Source organism: Palaemon carinicauda, chromosome 42, assembly GCF_036898095.1.
Source record: "Palaemon carinicauda isolate YSFRI2023 chromosome 42, ASM3689809v2, whole genome shotgun sequence".
Classification (NCBI taxonomy): Eukaryota; Metazoa; Arthropoda; class Malacostraca; order Decapoda; family Palaemonidae; genus Palaemon; species Palaemon carinicauda.
The window spans coordinates 5,088,832-5,098,706 of NC_090766.1; the positions used below are offsets into that span (position 1 = coordinate 5,088,832).

General features: G+C 34.4%; 1 pseudogene; it reads left to right on the forward strand.

Annotated features, from left to right (window-relative positions):
- Nucleotides 1-200: 200 nt before the first annotated feature.
- LOC137632820 (helix-loop-helix protein delilah-like) lies at nucleotides 201-1,543 on the forward strand (annotated as a pseudogene).
- Nucleotides 1,544-9,875: the final 8,332 nt, after the last annotated feature.

Genomic DNA, 9,875 nt, shown 5'->3' on the forward strand with positions numbered 1-9,875 from the left:
CAAAAGAAACGATTTATAGGGCCTGATTTGAAGTCGGTTATCGCACGGGGTGAGGGCATGTTTTGGCGAGAGAGAGAGAGAGAGAGAGAGAGAGAGAGAGAGAGAGAGAGAATGTGTGTGCATGTGTATATGTGAGAAAGAAAGAGAGAGAGAGAGAGCGAGGGAGGGAGGGTGAGAGGGTCAGTCACTCAGTATCTTGGGTGCTGTGGTAGAGACAGGACGTACAGCCTCCTTCCTCTCTTAGAGTCTCACTGACGACACAGGTGAGGGATGCTGAGATGATGCACTTCTCCATCTTCATCTTTTGAGATGAGAATGACGGACTCTTGAATTAGCTGTTGAAATCATATTTATTCTCAGGCGGATGAGTCCAGTGTGATTTTTGTATTTATATATCTGTTTAATAGATTATTTCATAGTTCTTCTACTTTCCCACATTATTAAAAAGAGTCTTCAATCCATCTTTTTTTCAGATGTGCTTGCGAGGATAAGTTTTAAAAAGACTCTTTAAAAGGTGAATAGAAAAAAAAGTTTGTCGGATTCGTTTCGTAAAAGAAAAACAGCCGGAGAACAGTTATTTAAATGTGCAGTGTCGCCTATATTTGAGTTCCAGTACCACACCATGGTGGTCAATCAGAACAGTGCCAGAATGGATAACCACACGTCAGTACAGGGCAGTTGTAATAAAGAGCGGGTGGATGGCAATAATAACGATAACAATGATCCGAATAACAATAACGCCGCGAGTGGAAGAGATACCAATAACAACAACAACAACAATAACAGCGACACTTGTCAAAGTGTAAGCAACGCCGTCCCTGTCGCTACAAATGTCAAGTACCAGCTACGTCCCCAGGTCCCTCCAGGCGCGGAGATTTTGCGACAGCGACTGGTCCATTCAGGACACCATCATAAGACACAAACCACGCCCACCTCCCTTGTCGCGTTACCGGAGGAAGACGGCGAACGCCCGCGAGCGACACCGCATGCGACAGATCAACACCGCCTTCGAGAGCCTCCGGGGCGTCCTTCCCTCGTGGGTGTGCAGCCGAAGAGCGGCCTCGGACCTGACCAAAATCACCACCCTCAAGTTAGCCTCCGCCTACATCCGGGCGCTGCAGGATATCCTGGAAGGGAACGCCGACGAGGAGACCTACCCTTGGGTCCTCTCTAACATCCTGGACGGGTCCTCCTCCAAGAAAGAAAGCCCCAAACTCGAGAATCCTCCGGAGGCGACGATCAAGACGCAGTTGTCGCCTCCGTACACTCCCCAGGAGGGGGACCTCGTGTCTCTCCTCTGTAGTTCCTCGAGTGCGACGGTCCTCGAGGAAAACCTCGAATTCCCTTACTTGTCCTCGATGTCCGAGGGGGACGATATGAGCTTCTTCCTCGGGTGCGACTCCCCCCGAAGTTGGCAGACGCAACAACAGCATACTCGCTTGTGACTTGATGTTGGAGTCAATAGAAAAAATATTCTGTTATCCTCATTTCTATTTATAGAATGTAATTTCATATTTGGGAATGTAATCGTTGTATGAGGTAATCTTCGATAAATGACAGGACAATGTGTCCATAATATGTGAGAAAAATAATCTGTTATCCTCATTTCTATTTATAGAATGTAATTTTATATTTGGGAAGTAATCGATGAATGATGTAATCTTCGATAAATGACAGGACAATGTGTCCATAAGATATGGAAAAAATAATCTGTTATCCTCATTTCTATTTATAGAATGTATTTTCATATATAGGGAAGTAATCGTTATATGAGATAATCGATAAATGACAGGACAATGTGTCGATAAAATGTGAACAATATATTCTGTTATCCTCAATTCTATTTATAGAATGTAATTTCATATATTGGAGAGGTAATCGATGATTATAGAATGTAATTTTAATATATTAGAAAGTAATCGATAATGACAGGACAATGTGTCGATAAAATGTGAACAATATATTCTGTTATCATCCTCAATTCTATTATAGAATGTAATTTCATATATTGAAAAGTAATCGTTGTATGAGGTAATTTTCGATAAATGACAGGACAATCTTGTCCATATGTGACACTGCGTCCCGATTGTATCGGGAAAATTGACTGTGTTGTGATTAGTTTAGGTAAATGGAAAATGAACTGGAGATAATATTTATTAGGGAAAATCTGTTTTTATCTTTACTGGGATCTATTTCTTATGAGCTTAAAATCTCTGACGGTGTATTTTTATTGATGAATATACCCTGTAATAATATACGTCTTATATAATTTAATTGGTGGCGTTTTAAATGAATAACTGATATGAAAATGATAAACATTTTATTAATTTCTTGGTTGAAAATCACATATTTCATTTACTTTTTGCAGTCGAGGAAAAGGTACATTTTTTAAAACATTCTTTAGAACAAAAACATTTATTAATTTTTTTGGTAGAAAATCACATATTTCATTTACTTTTTTTTTGAAAAACATTCTTTAGAATAAAAACGTTTTAATTCCTTAGTAGAAAATCACATATTTCATTTACTTTCTGCAGTCGAGATAAGGTACAGTTTTGAAAAACATTCTTTAGAACAAAACATTTTATTAATTTCTTAGTAGAACATCACATATTTCATTTACTTTCTGCAGTCAAGAAAAGGTACATTTTTGAAAAACATTCTTTAGAACAAAAACATTTTATTAATTTCTTGGTAGAAAATCACATATTTCATTTACTGCAGTCGAGAAAAAGGTACATTTTTGAAAAACATTCTTTAGAATAAAACATTTTATTAATTTCTTGGTAAAAATCACATATTCATTTACTTTTTGCAGTCGAGAAAAGATACATTTTTGAAAAACATTCTTTAGAACTCATGTATAGAAAAATAGATTATAAATTATGTTATCAATAATTGAACGTAAGATGTACAATAACAGTAACAATCATTCCTTGCTAAAGAGAGTACAAAAGAATGTATTTATTAAATAGTTTTTAAGTCACAATTAGGCTTTTGATATATAAGAAAATTAATATTAGAGTTCTCTAAGGAAACATGTATTGGTAGCTATTAACTGAACTCCAGTGCTATATAAAGAGACAAAACGCAGAAGAATAAGTATTTTTATATGAATTTTTACGCCTGAGATTTTAAATGCCATCAGTGCTTGCTCACGGGGAACAAATTTTGAAGTACTGTATTTTTTCATTCATTAAATTTAAAGATATCTTAGATATGTGTCAAAACTACCACACTTAGATTTTATATTATTTATTATTATTATTATTATTATTATTATTGATTATTATTATTATTATTATTATTATTATTATTATTATTATTTCGCATTCAAACCACACAGATGAAACCGAAAAATCAAGAAAATAGACGAATTTCTGTATTATCAAAACTTAGTAAATTGATTATTGCAAAAATAAGTTATGAGGGGATTTTTATTTTACCGCAATTTGGATGTACAATATTTCTGTAGTGAAATTTTCAACCTCATTCTTGATGATCTTGTGTGTCTTCAGTTACCGTTATGTTAACTACATAATATGAAATATGATACCCAGTACTTAATTTATATAATTATAGAGTTTTATAAAATGATCAGACTATTCCTTGATGTATGATATATCCACCATTTCAAAGACAGAAAGACTATCAGACAGCTTCAATAAAGCTGGCTTAACCAATTGCACCAATCCGGGACATGTCGAAAATGATCCGTTTAGAAGAAAATATTAGCTGAGTTTAAGATATATATATATATATATATATGTATATATATATATATACTGTATATATATATATATATATATACTGTATATATATATATATATATATATATTTATATATATATATATATATATGTACATATAGTATATATATATATATATATATTGTATATATATATATACTATATATATATGTATGTATATACACAGTATATATATATATATATATATATATTGCATTCTATATAGTTAAGTGTGAAACTGCGTTTACTTGTTATGGATAAATAATAATATATTTAGAAGCCTGCTGGTGAAAGTGTGTATAATATAGCTTCTTTTTAACTTAAAGAAAAAAGATGAATCTGTTATATTCTAGTCTTTAGAATAGAGCTAAATATGATGATAAACTCCTTTGGTTTAAGTAAGATTGGATTATTTTGATTCCAGTTTATGTCAATAATGTGTCCCTTGATATATATGGATGTATGTATATATATATATTTATATATATATATATATATATATATATTGTATATATATGTTATATATATGTATATACAGTATATATATATATATATATATATAAATATATTTATATATTTATATATATGTATATGTATATATATTTATACATATATATACACACATATATATATGTATGTATATATTATATATATATATATATATATATGTTTATATATACATACATATATATATATATATATATATATTCAGTATACACCATCGTTCAGTTTTTCTCAAAAGTTTTTCTTATATTTTGCTTAATATGAAGAGTACGCAGTGGTGCCTTTTTGCCAAGTTTATTGACTGATAAAGACAGAAAAGCCACTAATTTTAGAAATACTGAAAATACTGAATATTATCTGAATAATGAATAAGATTGAACGATAACGACAAAATGACATGTAAAACCTTTGAGATCAAATTTTGATTTCCCATGTATATTTATAACATTTTATAGAAATGTTCATAGAATGTTCATGTTTTGAACTCTCCTGATGTATAGTTAGGTTTTTTTATATTGTTCTATTGTGCCACACAACATATGGAACAAGATTTTCCAGAGATTTTTAAAACACTGAAGTGTCTAGAAACTGTAACTATTGTTATGAAACTTGTTACGTAATGTTACATATTATATATATTTTTACACATAAACTTGCATTTATACATGTACACATGACGTGCATGAATGCATACGTTATATATGTATCCATAGACGAGTGTCACTGGATACTGTGAAGTTATCGTTTCTGGAGGTTTCTGGCATCTTGTTCTTAATGTTCTAGAGATATATATGTATAAATTATAGATAGATAAGAGGTGCTGGTTTATACTGCCACGAGCATAAAATAATTACTGCTGTAGATTTTTTTTATCATCCGTAGATGTAGGGTAAATTATAAGTATATGTTAAATGATTTTTTTTTTTAAGCTGTCCATTCGGTGAAGGTTTTATTCGTTCAAATTTACTGGTAGAAGCGTTAGGGCCGTATCGGAAGGCCTTCGTCTGTTCGGAGAGAGAGAGAGAGAGAGAGAGGAGAGAGAGAGAGAGAGAGGTCTTTGGAAAACTCCGGGTGGAAGGCCTTCGTCTGTTGAGAGAGAGAGAGAGAGAGAGAGAGAGAGAGTTCAGAGGCCTTCGGAGAACTCCGGATGGAAGGCCTTCGTCTGTTCAGAGAGAGAGAGAGAGAGAGAGAGAGAGAGAGAGTTCAGAGGCCTTCAGAGAAGAAGTTACAATACTCTGCTTGTAAAATGAGAGAGAGAGAGAGAGCGAGAGAGAGAGAGAGAGAGAGAGAGAGAGTTTAGAGGCCTTCAGAGAAGAAGTTACAATACTCTGCTTGTAAAATGAGAGAGAGAGAGAGAGGAGAGAGAGAGAGAGAGAGAGAGTTAGAGGCCTTCAGAGAAGAAGTTACAATACTCTGCTTGTAAAATGAGAGAGAGAGAGAGAGAGAGAGAGAGAGAGAGTTCAGAGGCCTTCAGAGAAGAAGTTACAATACTCTGCTTGTAAAATGAGAGAGAGAGAGAGAGAGAGAGAGAGAGAGAGAAAGAAAGAGAGAGAGAGAGAGTTCAGAGGCCTTCAGAGAAGAAGTTACAATACTCTGCTTGTAAAATGAGAGAGAGAGAGAGAGAGAGAGAGAGAGAGAGAGAGTTTAGAGGCCTTCAGAGAAGAAGTTACAATACTCTGCTTGTAAAATGAGAGAGAGAGAGAGAGAGAGAGAGAGAGAGTTCAGAGGCCTTCAGAGAAGAAGTTACAATACTCTGCTTGTAAAATGAGAGAGAGAGAGAGAGAGAGAGAGAGAGAGAGAGAGTTTAGAGGCCTTCAGAGAAGAAGTTACAATACTCTGCTTGTAAAATGAGAGAGAGAGAGAGAGAGAGAGAGAGAGAGAGAGAGAGTTCAGAGGCCTTCAGAGAAGAAGTTACAATACTCTGCTTGTAAAATGAGAGAGAGAGAGAGAGAGAGAGAGAGAGAGAGAGAGAGAGTTCAGAGGCCTTCAGAGAAGAAGTTACAATACTCTGCTTGTAAAATGAGAGAGAGAGAGAGAGAGAGAGAGAGAGAGAGAGAGAGAAAGAAAGAGAGAGAGAGAGAGTTCAGAGGCCTTCAGAGAAGAAGTTACAATACTCTGCTTGTAAAATGAGAGAGAGAGAGAGAGAGAGAGAGAGAGAGAGAGAGAGTTTAGAGGCCTTCAGAGAAGAAGTTACAATACTCTGCTTGTAAAATGAGAGGAGAGAGAGAGAGAGAGAGAGAGAGAGAGTTCAGAGGCCTTCAGAGAAGAAGTTACAATACTCTGCTTGTAAAATGAGAGAGAGAGAGATGAGAGAGAGAGAGAGAGAGAGAGAGTTCAGAGGCCTTCAGAGAAGAAGTTACAATACTCTGCTTGTAAAATGAGAGAGAGAGAGAGAGAGAGAGAGAGAGAGAGAGTTCAGAGGCCTTCAGAGAAGAAGTTACAATACTCTGCTTGTAAAATGAGAGAGAGAGAGAGAGAGAGAGAGAGAGAGAGAGAGAGTTCAGAGGCCTTCAGAGAAGAAGTTACAATACTCTGCTTGTAAAATGAGAGAGAGAGAGAGAGAGAGAGAGAGAGAGAGAGAGAGTTTAGAGGCCTTCAGAGAAGAAGTGACAAGACTCTGATTGTAAAATGATTGCTATCAATCCAACTGGTCAATTCCCTTCTAAAAGGGAGCTATTTGGTTTGAATTTATTCAGCGATGGTTGGCGAAAATTTAGAAGTCGGTTTAAGTGTGAAAAATATGCTATACATGTTTTTATACACGCTTTAGGTCATTGTGGTTAAATAGATATACATTTGTCATCTTTTTAGAATACTGTAAAGAGGAATTGGCCGTTTAAATGTAAATGACTTTCATAATACAAGTGTCTGATTAAACTCAAATTGTTATTTTGATAAAAAATATGCATAACCATAAAGTCTACACTGTTAAAAAAATATTAATTTTAATCGGAAATTCTCTGTAAAAATATACTGTTCTAAGCCGTATTTCAGTAAATTACAGGCGACCGTAATTTTACCTTACCTTGTTATTATCTTCTACGTTTTGGTGACCATAATATCACTCCTTTAGGTCAATATATCCGTTTTTATAATGGTAAAAACCTGGAATAAATGTTGCCAGGAATTTACAGTTTTCTAAATGCAAATTTTTTAAAAAGTGTAGTTGCTAAATTGGCCGTTTTAATGAAATGAATCTGGAACCGAGTACCCAGTTCACCTCCGTGACCTAATGGCTCTTTTCCCCTCCCGTAATCTTGCGCCGCTGACCTGACCTGACCTGACCTGACCTGACCTCTCTGCCACAGTCAATTGATGCAACACCTATAGCGATCCCGGTATTTATTTCTAGTCATAAGTTTGTGCCATGTGATGGAGTCGAATTTGTATACTTGTTTCCTTTATAATTATGGGATTGGATATATATATACATATATATATATATATATATATATGGTATATGTATGTATGTATATATATTTATATATATATATATATATATATTTGTATGTATGCATATATAAATATATATGTATATATACTTTTGTATGTATGCATATATATAAATATAAGATATAGATGTACATTATATATATGCATTTATATATATATATATATATATATATATGCTGTATTGAGAATGTTCAGAGCTGATATGGAAATACAATTATTTACTGATATATGGATTTTCAACATTCCTTAGAATAATGATATAAGAAAAGAAATATCTATTTAAGTGTTTCGTCAAGTTTTAACTATCTTATGTATGTTACTTTATCTGAACTTAATGCCACCTTACTCATTAAACTATCTTTATGTATCTTGATAAGATTTTGGTCTATTTCTGTCAGAATAGATATGACTTTCAGTATCGGAAATGTCTTTAGTTTCAAGAAATAGTCTTTTTTGAATAGCAACTTCTTACTTATAGATTTTCTTTCTTTCTTCTTCTTCTTCTTCTTCTTCCCCCTCCTCCTCTTCTTCTTCTTCTTCTTCTTCTCCTTCCCCCTCCTCCTCTTCTTCTTCTCCTTCTTCTTCTTCGTCTTCTTCTATTTCTTCTTCTTCTTCGTCTTCTTCTTCTCCTCCTCCTCTCCTCCTCCTCCTCTTCCTCATCATCATCTTCTTCTTCTTCTCCTCCCCCCCTCTTCTTCTTCTTCTTCTTCCCCCTCCTCCTCTTCTTCTTCTCCTTCTTCTTCTTCTATTTCTTCTTCTCCTCCTCCTCCTCCTCTTACTCTTCTTCGGCTATTTCTTCTTCTCCTCCTCTTCCTCCTCCTCCTCCTCCTCCTCTTCTTCTTCTTCCTCTTCCTCTTCTTCTTCTTCCGAAAGTGAATTGAATACAATGCCACATCCGTCCCAAACCAACATTCTCTATCCCTCATTTTCAATTTTCCCTAAAACATTTTGCGTCTCTAATGACAGGTCGAATGTCTATATTTTTACCTTCGCCTTCGCTCTTTTTGTAATTTCCTCGCCTTTTTATTGCTTTCGAAAAGAGGCAAGTGTGAACGGTACATTAGAGGAATGACCCATGAACTAAGGGAATATGACCTCTCCACCCTGTATCTTTCACATTTTGTTTTCTTCTCGTCTCTTGCATTCTCTTTCCTTACGCCTCTTCCATTTTGTCTTCCATCCTTTTTGGTCATCCATCTCTCTCTCATCTTCGTCGCTTTCTCGTGTTCTTATCCTCTTTATGCTCTTTATACAGTCCGTCTTTTATTTGGAAGAACTGTTCAACACTTTTGCACGGCTGAGTCTGTTCTGGTAATAATATGCAAAAGGCAAGGGCTCTCTCTCTCTCTCTCTCCTCTCTCTCTCTCTCTCTCTCTTTATTGGTCTAATAACTTAGAAGAGGTTTTCATGGAAATTTTTCAAAAATCCCCCCCCCTCTCTCTCTCTCTCTCTCTCTCTCTCTCATTGCTCTGATAACATAGAAGGAAAGGTTATCATCGAAGTTTTTTCAAATCTCTCTCTCTCTCTCTCTCTCTCTCTCTCTCTTTCTCTCTTTCTCTCTCTTATTCTATAAAGAAAGGTTAATACCGAAGTTTCTTAAATCTCTCTCTCTCTCTCTCTCCTCTCTCTCTCTCTCTCTCCACAAGTAATCGTATTTAATCAGGGTGTTCATTCAATGAATATTCATTGCTCCGTCGAAATACATTCTAGCAAAATTCTCTCTCTCTCTCTCTCTCTCTCTCTCTCTCTCTCTCTCTCTTATACGCAAAATAACAAACGGCTTCCCTCTTATAATTGTTTTATCCATTCCTGACTTTTTCCTTTCCATTTTCGGTCTTCTACTTTCTATGACCTTAATCAATTGATAATCTTTTTTTTATATAATCAAGTAAATGACCTTCTCTTTTTTTCCTCAGTTTTTTTTCTTTAATTAACGTCAGTCATATCTGCAGGATTTCATTTTATAAGGAATTTTTATATTTTCTTTTATTTCCTGTCTTATTTTATATTTTCAATATTTGTATTGGTTGAATTATTTTCTACATGAAATTTTAAAATTACCTGGATTTCTATTTCTTGTATGATCTTATATTTTATTTTAAATTTTAATCTTATTTTTAGAATTTGAAAGGGTTTTTATTTCAGTATATATATCAAGATTTTTAGTTCA